Consider the following 13,283-nt stretch of genomic DNA (forward strand, 5'->3'; position numbering starts at 1 on the left):
AATTGTACAATGCTTAATGAGGTTTGAATTTTGTTTTAAGATGGTGGTTTATGTGACTAATATGATGATAGATGTGAAGTTAGTTGATATTTGGTGAAGGTTTATCTCTATAGAGAAAGTTTTTTTTTTCATCTTTTTTTTCATGCTACAATTTTTTTTAAGAATGGATTATTGTTTAAGAATTTTTGATAGATAATGTTACTAACTTTACTAATTTTTTATATTAAGTTTGAGTTAAATATAAGTTTCATCTTAACTCCGTTTGTTAAATATATGCATTTAAGTTTGATTTAAATATGTTTTTTAAGTCTGATATTTTAGTATTAATTACTTTTCTTTTTGTTAGTATTTTAATCGGTTATGTTTTTGTTTTTTTTGTAAGTGGGTTTTTTTTCTCATTAACTTTATTAATTCTTCACTCTTTATTTTGGGGGGAAAGGGGGGGTTGGACTAATTTGAGTTGGATTATTAATGTGTAATAATTATTGGGGAGGGTATAGTTTATTTAGATTACTGATATTGTATTGTAATTTTATTATTTTATTCTTAATTTTTTTAAAATGTAATCCCATATGTTATTCATGTTATAAAATCTTTAAAAAAGTTTAAAAAAAAGAAACGCCATGGCTAAAGAACAGATTGTAGTTGGCAAGAGAAGAAGTCCATCAACCCATTGATAACACTGGGCAACATTTTTTTTCAAAAGATTTGTTCCCTGAAAAAACAATGGGGATTATGATAGGCAACTTCAAGCAGATCACAAAGAGAATATCAGATTTGCTGTATCATGTAGGACATTGGAGAAACATTAAATGAACTTTTGTTTAATTTAGCATTAAGCGTTTACTCACTAAAATTTAACAGAATGTATCACAGCTGTTGCAACATTGACAAGACATTTCTGCTGAATTGAATCTTCATGAAGACAATAAATACTATTTTTAAGTACAATCACTCTACTATTGCCTGAAGAACATGCGCATCAACAAGAGTTCAATCTAAATCAGTGATGCACTGCATTTGTTTATTTTAGCTGCTTTTATTGTCTGTCGACATCTATCCTGACTAAGCATGCCCAGGCCCAAGACAACATTTACATAGCACCTGTACTGAGTGCATGCCTTGGCATGCTTGGACTGACCAAAGCAACTTGTTTTGGAGGCAATATATTAGTAGACTTAAAATATGACAGGAGATCACAAAAAAGGTTATATCTTTAAAAAATGGTAGGTGGTAGGAAATTTTTAAGGTGATTTTAAGGTGATACACCCAAAAGCATTCAAGAAGAAAAATCTTTGTTGTCCACTGTTACCATAATGGGGGAGGACTCCAAAATGCAATCAAGACAACCTACAGGCCTGAATACCCAAGGGGTCAACAAGGTGAGGGGTTAAAAGTGGAAGCAGCTTTAGTGAGGACAGAGAAGCAGACTCAGGTATGACTCTGGGCTTAATGTGAGCACCCCTGAGTTCATTCTGCATCAAAGGTTACGTGCCAACTTAGAAAAAAAAATCACATCGGTTACTGACAGTAATATTCTTGTTGAAAACTGAAAACTTGACAGAGAGGAATTTTGGTCATTGCTGGGAACTGCCAAGGTGACCATCATCTGACTGTAGCAATTAAAGAGGATTCTCTCTGCTGCCTACCACCAGGGATGTCATTGTCAGAGTCCTTCTTATATGTCCCCTCCCATCATCTCAGAACCATTTCTCAATGAAGGCAGATATCAGTAATTTTGCTTTTCGTGTTCCCACACGGCCTGAGGAAATGAATATTTGAAGACCAATGCCCCCTCATTGGCAGAAAGCAACAAGCACATTTTTTGTTATCTTGAGACATTAATTACCTACAGCAGACAGCTCAAAGACAAGTCTTTGCAAACATGTTCCAAATCCACTAACGGGATAAACAAACCAACATCTGGGCCCACTCTCCATATAACACCTGCAGCACTGGAAGCCTGATCCAATGAACAAGTTCAAGTTCAAATTTACTGTCAGAGTATATACATGACATGACATATAACCCTGAGATCCTGTGGGCCAGGCAGAATTTCTACCTATCCATAAGCCAAATCATTCACATTAGCAGTAACTATATTCCTATAATAGGTCCTCTATTCGAAGTTTGATCATGCCAATGGCTTACAAGGAGAGCAGAGGAAAATATTCAAGGATATTCTCAAATCTTCCATGAAAAATATAACATCCCCAACATATCATAGGAATCCTTGGCTCATGATCTCAAAATCAGATTCAGATTTATTGTCAGAGTACATTAAAGACAGCACATACAACCCTGAGATTCTTTTTCCTGCAGGTGAGGCAGAATTACCACATATTGGTAGTGAAGAAAAAACTGTACTTAAGATATGTACACATTTAAAATGTAAACAAACTGTGCAATACAGAGAAAAAAAATAATTACATTAATCTTTCAATGAGTTTAATGTTTAGATCTCGTCAATCAGGCCCAGTCTCTATCCCATCATTTCAGCTTGATAGACATACCCTCATAGTTTCACAATGACCTACTTATTTTATATAATCTCTATCAATAGTTTCCTTTCTAAAAATTGCAACAGATATACCTTTGTTTCCCTTCCTTTTCTCTTCTTCATGCTGCTGCGTGACACAATTATTCAATCGTTTCATAACACCCAGCATTAGTTGTTTAACAATTCTTTATAGTGATTCAATATTTCTGGGTTATCAGATGGTTTTTCAAGCACCTAGACTTCTATGAAAGCTGTAAGATTAACAGCAGCTTTTGGAACAAGCACATGAACAATTAAATGTGGAAGGACAGAATGTGATTGCTAAAGGTATCTCTGCGAACTTGGGGGTAGGGTTGGCATGTGGAATTCTTGACAATGTGATCTCCACATAATTATCCAAAGGTAATCCAGTAAGATGTACATATTTAGCATGTGATCATTGTTGCCAAGCTAATTCCCTCACCCCAAAACTAATTATTCGAGTGTGTCATTCTGCTGCTTAAATTGTTTTGTGGTTTTGCTCATACTTTGACAAAGGGCTCAAGCCTGAAATGTTGGCTATCCTTTACTGCCTACAGATGTTTCGTGATCTGCTAAATTTCTCCAAATTACCAGCATCCACAGACTTTCCTGTTTAACCCATATTTCTTCAACACTAGTCTGTACCACTAATGCAACTTAAATGATTTTCTGCATTTGTTGTTGAGGAGTCTGATAGTGGAAGTTCCTAAACCTGGTGGTGCGAGTCTTGTGACACCTATACCTCTTTCCTGATGGTAGCAGTGATGGTGGGGAGGGTTTTGCATGTGATGGTCTGGGCTGCGTCCACTACCTTTTTTCAGGCTTTTCATCTCAGGGGCATACCAGAACGTGATGCAGCTGGTCAGCACAATTTCCACCACACATCTCTAAAAATTTGCCAGGGTTTCCAATCTTGTATTAAACCTCTACAAATTCCAGAGGAAGTAAAGATGCTGATATGGGAATGGCATTGAGAATCTCATCCATGTGTGGGAGCCTCGAGTAAATGACAAAAAGAAAACTGACCCATCTACTTGAGCTATCCACTATGCTGTGCACTTTCACTCTGTCCATATCAGTGATGGGAATCCCCCAGTGGCCAATTATTTCAATTCTGCATCCCACTCCCATACTCACATATCTGTTCATGGCCTTGTGTACAACTTTACCAAGACCATCCGTAAATTAAGGGAACAACACTTGATTTTACATCTGGGCACTTTCCAGTATTCTTTGGTTTTTGCTAACTTGCCTCAGTTGTCCCTCCCTTCCCTTTCCCCTTGTCTTCATTCCCTTAGCTCTCTATTCACAGACCCATCCCTTCTCCTCCTGCTTGCTGCTGTGCCCTCCTTCCCTTATCCACCTATTACCTCTTGCATTTGGGTTTGTGCTCCAATACCTAACCCTCCTCCTCTACCATTTTGTTCGGACACCTGCCGACATTTTTCCATACTTTGACAAAAGGCTCAAGCCTGGAATGTTGGTTAGTATCTTTATCTTTGCTATATAAAGGACACTGTTTGACCTGCTGAGATTCTCCAGCAATGTGTTTTTATTTCAACCACAGTGTCTACAGACTTCCATGTTTTACTTCTTACTTTATATCCTACTAAATGGCAAAGTTTACAGGTCCAACATTGGCTTCTTTAGTCTCTTAGAATTTGTGTGAGAGCAAGTCATCTTCAAACTTGAGTATCTGCCAAAGAGATGTTTAGATTTTCCATGTGCAATTCTATTAAATTAAAATCATTTGCAGTCCAAAACGATGGCATATAATTTCAAGCTTAATTTATATTTTTCTTTTTGTCAGCAGTAAATTATACTCTCCAATAGGAGACATTGCTGAACTGAAAGGAAATGGAAATCTTGCCAAAGAATTCTAACATGTGTCCATTGTTTGAATTAACTCCATCTATAAATTTTCTGAATGCTTAGAAAATGTTTTGGGACCAGTTAACAAAATATACATCTCAAAGGCAATGAAAGCTGTAACAGGGATGCCCCCTACGTGTTACTCACTGTTGGTTTATTCAACTCTATTGGTTGTGATCCAGTGTAGCAATTATTAACTTGATACCAGGGATTAGAACCTTTGAACATTGCATATGCTTGTCTTATACCGTAACTACTATTAGGTATTAGCAATTATTTTAAAATGTAAATGTATAGTTAGGGAGAAGCTAATTGATAGAACATTACCAACTATGCCATTGAGTGTTGGGGAAAGGTAGTCTTGAATAACTCCCAGCATTGTGGACTCTTTAGACAGTATTGTTCTTATGGAGAGAGAAAATTAAAAGGCAAATCAATCATAGTTTTAATGTACTTCTGATATTTGTTTCAAATTTCAATTGTCAAAGGCATGGAAACATTTGATCTTCTTCATTACTGGAAGGTGTGGGCACTTGGAAGAAGGAGACAATAATTTGAAAACTTATTTTCTGTCAATTAAAAAATTAAATATAAGAACATAACTAACTGAGAATTTCTGGTGCCTGGGACTATAAAGCTGTGGGTTCTATTATATAGTACAACATGTATCAGTGTTGTCTGCAGTGTCCTCTGGCTGCAATCTCCACAGAATATGGGCTTTGATGGGAAAGAAGATCATTTCATTTTAATAGTTATTGCTTTAGTAGTTTTTTTTAATTTGCAGTATTAAGCAAGTAGTTAAAAAGTGGTAAGCCAGCAGTCTGTCAGTCTCCCAGTTAATTAGGTAACCTGCTACGACTGGTTAACCAAAGTTACTGTCAGCTGACTCAGAACTTGTGGTGCCTAGGATGGGTTCTGCAAAACCACAATATCTTTCAGCAAAGTTTGCAAAGATTGAATGCAATGTCTGGAGAATGGGGGCTTTAGTGGACAGAGGACATCAGTGCTGCTTTATATTTAAATAATTACATTAATCAAATAAATAATTGGAACAGGTGTGGATGGGTAGATGAAGTATTACTGTGGGAACTGATGGATAACAGAGATCAGGCATCTCTGTTTACAGCACAAGGAATACTAGCTCAAAGGTAGTGATCTGGAGTTTTAGATTCAAAAATGGAATGCATTGGGGAAGGGAAAAATTATCTGGACACTATGTTCCAGGAGCCTATCACACCCGCATAGTACTGCACAATGGGTCATCCGAGTGAACTGCAAGGATGTAGCTATGTACGAAGCTGGCCTGGGGACCAAGGTACCACTAGAGGATCCTTGGCCACTGCATCCATCCGATATTTATCTGCGGGCATCAAGTGTAAGGAAATACCATCTCCTACAGGATCCCCTCCAAATCTCACAAAATCCTAATTTGGAAATGTATCCTTAGTCCTTCATCATTGTGGGGTCTGTATTGTGGAATTCCTCTATTGGGGATACCTTCAACTACTTTCCTTTGCCATATTCCAACAAATTGGAAATGAGCTTTTTCTGAGGTGGCAAATAACAATGAAGAAAGGGGGAAACCAGTGATGTGAATAAAGTGGGATTCATGAGGCTATGACACAAAATTAAAGTGCTCAACTATGTGGATAGTACACTTTGATGCATTAGGGAATAGGTAGAAAATAATAAAAATATGCGGATCATTTTTGGTTGGGAATTTCTCTGTTGTGGAATGCCATAAAAATACTTCCAAGGCTCCACTTGTTCCCAACCTATAACAATACATTGGATATACCACACCACACTTAATCAATTCATCTAAGTTTTCTGCTGACACGAGCAGTGAAGTGGTGTGAGTTGCATTAGCAGTATAGACTAGTGTTGGAGAAACAGGAAACTCTGTGGATGCTGGTAATTTGGAGAAATTTAGCAGATCACGAAACATCTGTAGGCAGTAAAGGGTAGCCAACATTTCAAGCCTAAGCCCTTTGTCAAAGTATGAGTAAAACCACAAAACAAGTTAAGCAGCAGAATGACACACTCGAATAATTAGTTTTGGGGTGAGGGAATTAGCTTGGCAACAATGATCACATGCTAAATATGTACATCTTACTGGATTACCTTTGGATAATTATGTGGAGTTCACATTGTCAAGAATTCCACATGCCAACCCTACCCCCAAGTTCGCAGAGACACCTTTAGCAATCACATTCTGTCCTTCCACATTTAATTGTTCATGTGCTTGTTCCAAAAGCTGCTGTTAATCTTACAGCTTTCATAGAAGTCTAGGTGCTTGAAAAACCATCTGATAACCCAGAAATATTGAATCACTATAAAGAATTGTTAAACAACTAATGCTGGGTGTTATGAAACGATTGAATAATTGTGTCACGCAGCAGCATGAAGAAGAGAAAAGGAAGGGAAACAAAGGTATATCTGTTGCAATTTTTAGAAAGGAAGCTATTGATAGAGATTATATAAAATAAGTAGGTCATTGTGAAACTATGAGGGTATGTCTATCAAGCTGAAATGATAGGATAGAGACTGGGCCTGATTGACGAGATCTAAACATTGAACTCATTGAAAGATTAATGCAGATTTAGAGGCAAAGACCTTGAGAATAAAATGCTTTGGAGGATCAGGGAAAATGCTCGAAATTTACACAACTGATTGTCGACGTCATGAACAATATAGTAGTCCATATTTCAGAAGTCCTGGAGCCAGCCCAATAGGGCAACCATAAACAAGGCACACTGACACCTCTACTTTCAAAGGAGTCTGTGGAGATTTGTCATGCACTAGGATAACTGTGAATATTTACGATCTGACTTTTGTATTTATTGTTTTTTTATTCAATTAAATATACCGTAGTTGATTTTTTTTTTACAAAGTACCTGTTCAGCTGCAGCAAACAAAAATTTTGGTGCTTTTGCACATTGTACAATGTACATGACACACTTATCATTAATAGTAGTTCGCACGATAGCACATAGACTGCTGAGTAACATAATTCTCAATTTCAGCAGCTTTATCACACAGCTTTAACATCTGGTGCAGTTCACAAAGGTCTGAAAGGATTCATAAAAGGAAAGCATTTGCTTGATGTAACATGCTAAATGGCAGTAGTTGAATTTTATTCTGACTTGAATATTCTGTACTTCATTTCTAAAATAATTAATTTGGTGAGAGTAATTATTCCACATGCAAGACGATAAGGCAAAAATGGCACCAATTTCGTGAAGGGAAAATTTTATAATCACAAATAACGACTCTATTCAAACATTTAGCTCGTTTCATTCACCTATCTATCTCACCTAATATTCAATGGTGTCATGGGAATGAAAACAGTTCTTAAACTATACAATATCTGAGTGCAAAGTAAGAATCTCTAATCCTTTCATACCGAGTGCAATCATTTCATCCCCACACTTCTGCTCCATTGGAATACCACCTTGAATGTTAGCAACTTCCAAGCATAAGAAGTGATTAACTTTAAGAGATGTTGAGCTCCCTTGAATGGTCCAGTGCTCCTTTGAGGAGTTCATTACTAATTCTTACAAAAGTCAAAGAGAAAAATCTCATGCATTTTTTTCCAAGACTGACAGCAACCAAACTAACTCCAAGGCTCTGTGGAACAGTTACATCATGCTGACCTGATCCCCTGCCCATTTTCTCTGTTTATCAGGGCTGAATGCAAAAACTGCAAATTTTTTTTATAATTTAACCTTTCATAAGCATTTAAAATCAAATACAATTTTAATAATGCTTACATTTTTAAAAAGTCAATTAAAAGTACATAAAATAATTAAATATTAAAATGAAGTAAATTTTAAAATAATCTCAACTCCCCTTTGCCATCTGAATTTCACTCCTTCAAACCCTGCTGATATCAGTGGAGCACTTAATGGAACAAATCAGCAACAAGACTAGACCTTCTCACTGGCCTCCGTGTGGAATCCAAAGATGGGGCCGATATGGCCCCTTAAATCTCTAAGTAATATACAGGCATTTGTGTTTCACATGCATGAGTTGGGGACTCATTCAGCTTGAAAGGCTAAGCTGTGGATATTTGTGATTGTGATCCAGCCCAGTACTTAGCTTTTACATCAATAAAGAACTGTATTGCTGGCTACATAGTTGGGCACAGGTTGCTGACCATGTCCACTCTCTTATTTATCTTCTCACAACAGAGAAATCATTGCACCTCTGAGCCAGAAATTTTTCCCAAACCCCTACTCAACATGATACTCAAATTCTTGTAGGGTGTACCCAGATCAGAAGCTTTCATGCTTTGGCATGCTTTGTCAGCATGCTGCCCACTGAGAGCTAAAAAAAAAGGTATTGTCAAAGTTTCTGTCAGATCTATAAATTTGTACGTTTCCATTGTTTTTAGTTTTACCAGGAGTCTATTTGAAGCTACACTTTATCAAATGTCTGTCACTTTTATCTTACCTCTGGAATTCTACACTCTTGTCTATTTTTGATTGAAGACTTTGATGAGTTCTGAGGACAAATAGACTCAACAAAACCCAAGCAGGGCACTAGTGAGCAAGCTGCAGGAGAATGAGTGTTAGGTGTCTTACTTCACAAACGTGTCAAGGGCACATTCCATCACTTTGCTATGATTCAGAATGCATTGATTGGGTTTGAGATTATTTGTCCATCTTCTGTTGAATGGGACATGCCTATCTTATTCACTGGTAAATGCAGCAGTTTTCTTTCCCCTGAAATCAGAGAGCAAGCCGAGCATATTTTATAATCATCGCTGGTTATATGGAATTCAACATTTGCAATGTTGGGATTTTATCAGGAGTCCCCTATTGGTTATTCCAGACCTCTCAATTAGTAATCCATTAATGTTACCACTGCACTAATACCCTTTCACGTCCTACCTTCTTGTCAATATCTTTTACATTTAAACTTCATGTTTTCTTGATTCCTCATTTAATCTATCATATTCCTCCTGAAATTAACTCTACTGTCACCCTGTGATGTGAGTATCACTTGGCACCAATGTCTGTGTGGCTCAGTATGACAATAACACCATCTATAAATTTGCCGACAATACCAGGGTAATATGAAGAAAGGTGATGAGTCAGCATACAGGAGGGAGATTGAAAACTTGGCTGGATGGTGCACCAACAACAACCTTGCACTCAATGTCACCAGAACTAAGGAACTGATTGCTGACATTAGGAATGGAAGCCAGAGGTATACAATCCACTGATCAGTGGGGATTCAGAAGTGGAGGAGGTGAGCAAATTTAAGTTCTTGGGAGTCACTATCTTGAAAGATCTTTCCTGGACCCAACACATTAATGGCATCATGAAGAAAACATGTCACCACCTCTACTTCCTCAGGAGTTTGCCAAGGTTTGATATGACACCAGAAACCATGGCAAATTTTTATAGATGTGTGATGGAAAACATGCTGACTGGCTGCATCATGGTCTGTTATGGGGACACCAATACGCCTGAATGTATATCCCTGCAAATGTAGTGAACATAGCTCAAGACCCTCTCCACTATCGAGAACATCTACAAGGAATGCTGCTGCTCTCTGATGGCAGCAATCATCAAGGATCCACACCACCCAGCACACACTCTGTCCTTGCTGCTGCCATCAAGAAAGAGGTCTAGGTGCCACAAGACTCGCACCACTAGGTTCAGGAACAGCTGCTCCCCCTCCACCATCAGACTCCCCAACAACAAACTCAATCAGGGACTCAATTAAGGACTCTTACTTGTGCACTTTATTGATTTTTTTTTAAATTCTCTCTCTATCGTGGGTTGAAGACATTTTGGCATCAACAGTTTGCAGCTGGACATTTTGGCATGCCGCCTCACTCACTGTCTGCTGGCTGACTCTGTGCCGCTGGCCGCCCTTTGACTATCCCATCGGCTGTACATTGACAGCCCTGCCGGTCCTGCGCTGACAGCTACATATCTGGCAGCTTATGGCTGGTGGGGCTGTCACAGGATGGCCAGTGGGCTGTCACAGGATGGCCAGAGGGGCTGTCACAGGATGGCCAGTGGGGGAGTCAGTGCACCACTGGGGTTTCATAAACATTTGGGGATTTATTGATATGCTTATTAAATAATCACTTATTATGTAAATGCAAATTATCTAACCCACCACCGGCAAATGTTTTTGAAATGCTGCAAAGTCAGGGGTTGCTGGGCCAGCATCAAAATGTCCAATTCTGCTCTATTGCACAGTAGGTTTGTTTACATTAATTATCTCTTTACAGTTCTTGTTTATATTTATATTGCTGAGTACAGTTTTTTTTTGGCATTCCCAATAAGTTATCATTCTCCCTCCTCAATAATAAAAAGAATCTCAGGGTTGTATGTGATGTAAGTACTCTGACAATAAATCTGAAAAGTAACAAGTGTTGTAACTGCACTGGAATGGCTTGTCGAGAGGGACAGATGGCTTTTGGAGCTTAGATTTTTAGTAGTACAGTTGTAATGTTATTTGATCCCACAGTTTATGCTGAATCATATGCTCTCAGCCACTTATGTGATATCATGTGGAGTGAATTTGCTGATGAAATGAAACTTGGTGGATTTATCAGTCAGGAAGATGATGCAGAGACTTCAAGGAAATATGGATAAGCTGAACAAGCGTGAGAACATGTAAGATGGATTCCAATAGACAATAGACAATAGACAACAGACAATAGGAGCTGGAGTAGGCCATTTGGCCTGTCGGGCCAGCACCGCCATTTTAGATCATGGCTGATCATTACCATCAGTACCCCTTTCCAGCCTTATCCCCATAACCCTTAACTCCGTTACCCACAAGAGTCTTATCTAACTCTCTTTTGAACATAGTCAGCGAATCCGCCTCTACCACCCTCTGTGGCAGAGCATTCCACAGATTCACACTTCTCTGGGTAAAAAAATGCTTTCTCATCTCCGTCCTAAAGGGCCTACCCTGTATTCTTAAACTATGCCCTCTAGTCCTCATTTCCCCCATCATTGGGATCAAGTAATCAGACTTCACCTTGTCTAACCCCCTGATGATTTTGTATACCTCAATCATGTCCCCCCTCATCCTTCTAAACTCCAATGGATACAAGTCCAGTTTTTCTAGCCTTGCTGCATATGACAACCCTGCCATCCCTGGAACTAACCTTGTAAATCTGCGCTGCACACCCTCTATAGCTAGTATGACCTTCCTCAAGTTTGGAGACCAGAACTGGACGCATTACTCCAGGTGGGGTCTCAACAGGGCCCTGTATAACTGCAGAAGGGCGTCTCTGTTCCTATACTCCAATCCCCTCTTTATGAAAGCCAACATTCCATTTGCCTTCTTCACAGCTTTCTGAACCTGCATACTAGCCTTCAGTGACCGGTGAACAAGTACACCCAGATCCATTTGCACTTCCCCACTCCCTAGCTTGTCTCCATTTAAATAATACTCAGCTTTCCTATTACTTCCCCCAAAATGAATAACCTCACATTTGTTCACATTGAAATTCATCTTCCATTTAGCCGCCCACTCCTCCAGCCTGTCCAAGTCTCTCTGCATTTTCCTTACATCCTCCTCACACCCCACACCGCCACCCAGTTTAGTGTCATCTGCAAATTTGCTCATGTTATTTATAATCCCCTTATCCAAATCATTAACATAAATTACAAACAACTGAGGACCCAACACCGATCCCTGATGCACTCCACTCGTCACATCCTGCCATTCTGAAAAAGACCCATTTACTCCAACCCTTTGTTTCCTATCTCTTAACCAATTTCCTATCCATGTCAGCACCTTACCTCCAATACCATGCTCCCTGATCTTGCCCACTAGACTCCCGTGCGGTACCTTATCAAAGGCCTTCTGGAAGTCCAAATACACCACATCCACTGGCTCTCCCGAGTCCACCTTCTTTGTCACATCCTCAAAAAATTCCAGAAGGTTAGTCAAGCATGACTTATCCTTAAGGAATCCATGCTGACTAGCCCTTATACTATTATTACTGACTAAGTGTTCTGCTATTTCTCCTTTTATGATGGACTCCAATATCTTCCCCACCACTGATGTCAGGCTGACCGGTCTATAATTTCCCGTTTTCTCCCTCCCTCCTTTCTTAAAAAGCGGCACCACATCAGCCACTCTCCAATCCTCAGGGACCTCCCCGAAATCTATGGAACTTTGGAAAATGTCGACCAGTGCCTCCACAATTTCCATAGCCACCTCTTTAAGCACCCTAGGATGCAGCCCATCAGGCCCTGGGGATTTATCAGCCATCAGTCCCAACAATTTACTCATAACCTGCTTCTGGATCCGGATATCCATTAGATCCCCAGTAAAGTTCCCCAAGTCTCTTGGTACCGCATGACCACTACCCCCTAACTGACTATAACCTATATCTTCCTTGATGAAGACAGTTGCAAAGTATTTGTTAAATTCCTCTGCCATCTCCTTGTTTCTGGTAATAATTTCACCCTTGCCCATTTTCAAAGGGCCAATTTTAGACCGAACCAATTTCTTCCTCTTCACGTACTTAAAAAAGCTTTTGCTATCCTCCGCAATATTATCTGCTAATTTCCTCTCGTACTTCATTTTCCCGTCTCTTATGGCTTTCTTAATTACCCTCTGATGTTCTTTGAAGGTTTCCCAATCCTCTAATTTCCCACTCCGCTTCGCTATCTTATAATTACTCCCTTTGGACTTGATAATGCACTTGATTTCCTTAGTTAGCCAGGGCTGCCATTTGCATCTCCTAGAGCCTTTCCTCCACTTTGGAATAAATTTGTCCTGAATCCTGTGAAAAATGTCCATAAAAACCTGCCATTTTTCCCCAGTTGTCCTCCCAGCTAGTGTATCTTCTCATTTTATTTTGGATAGCTCCTCCCTCATAGCTGCAAAATTCCCTTTATTT

The sequence above is a fragment of the Narcine bancroftii genome, chromosome 1 (assembly GCF_036971445.1).
Source record: "Narcine bancroftii isolate sNarBan1 chromosome 1, sNarBan1.hap1, whole genome shotgun sequence".
Classification (NCBI taxonomy): domain Eukaryota; kingdom Metazoa; phylum Chordata; class Chondrichthyes; order Torpediniformes; family Narcinidae; genus Narcine; species Narcine bancroftii.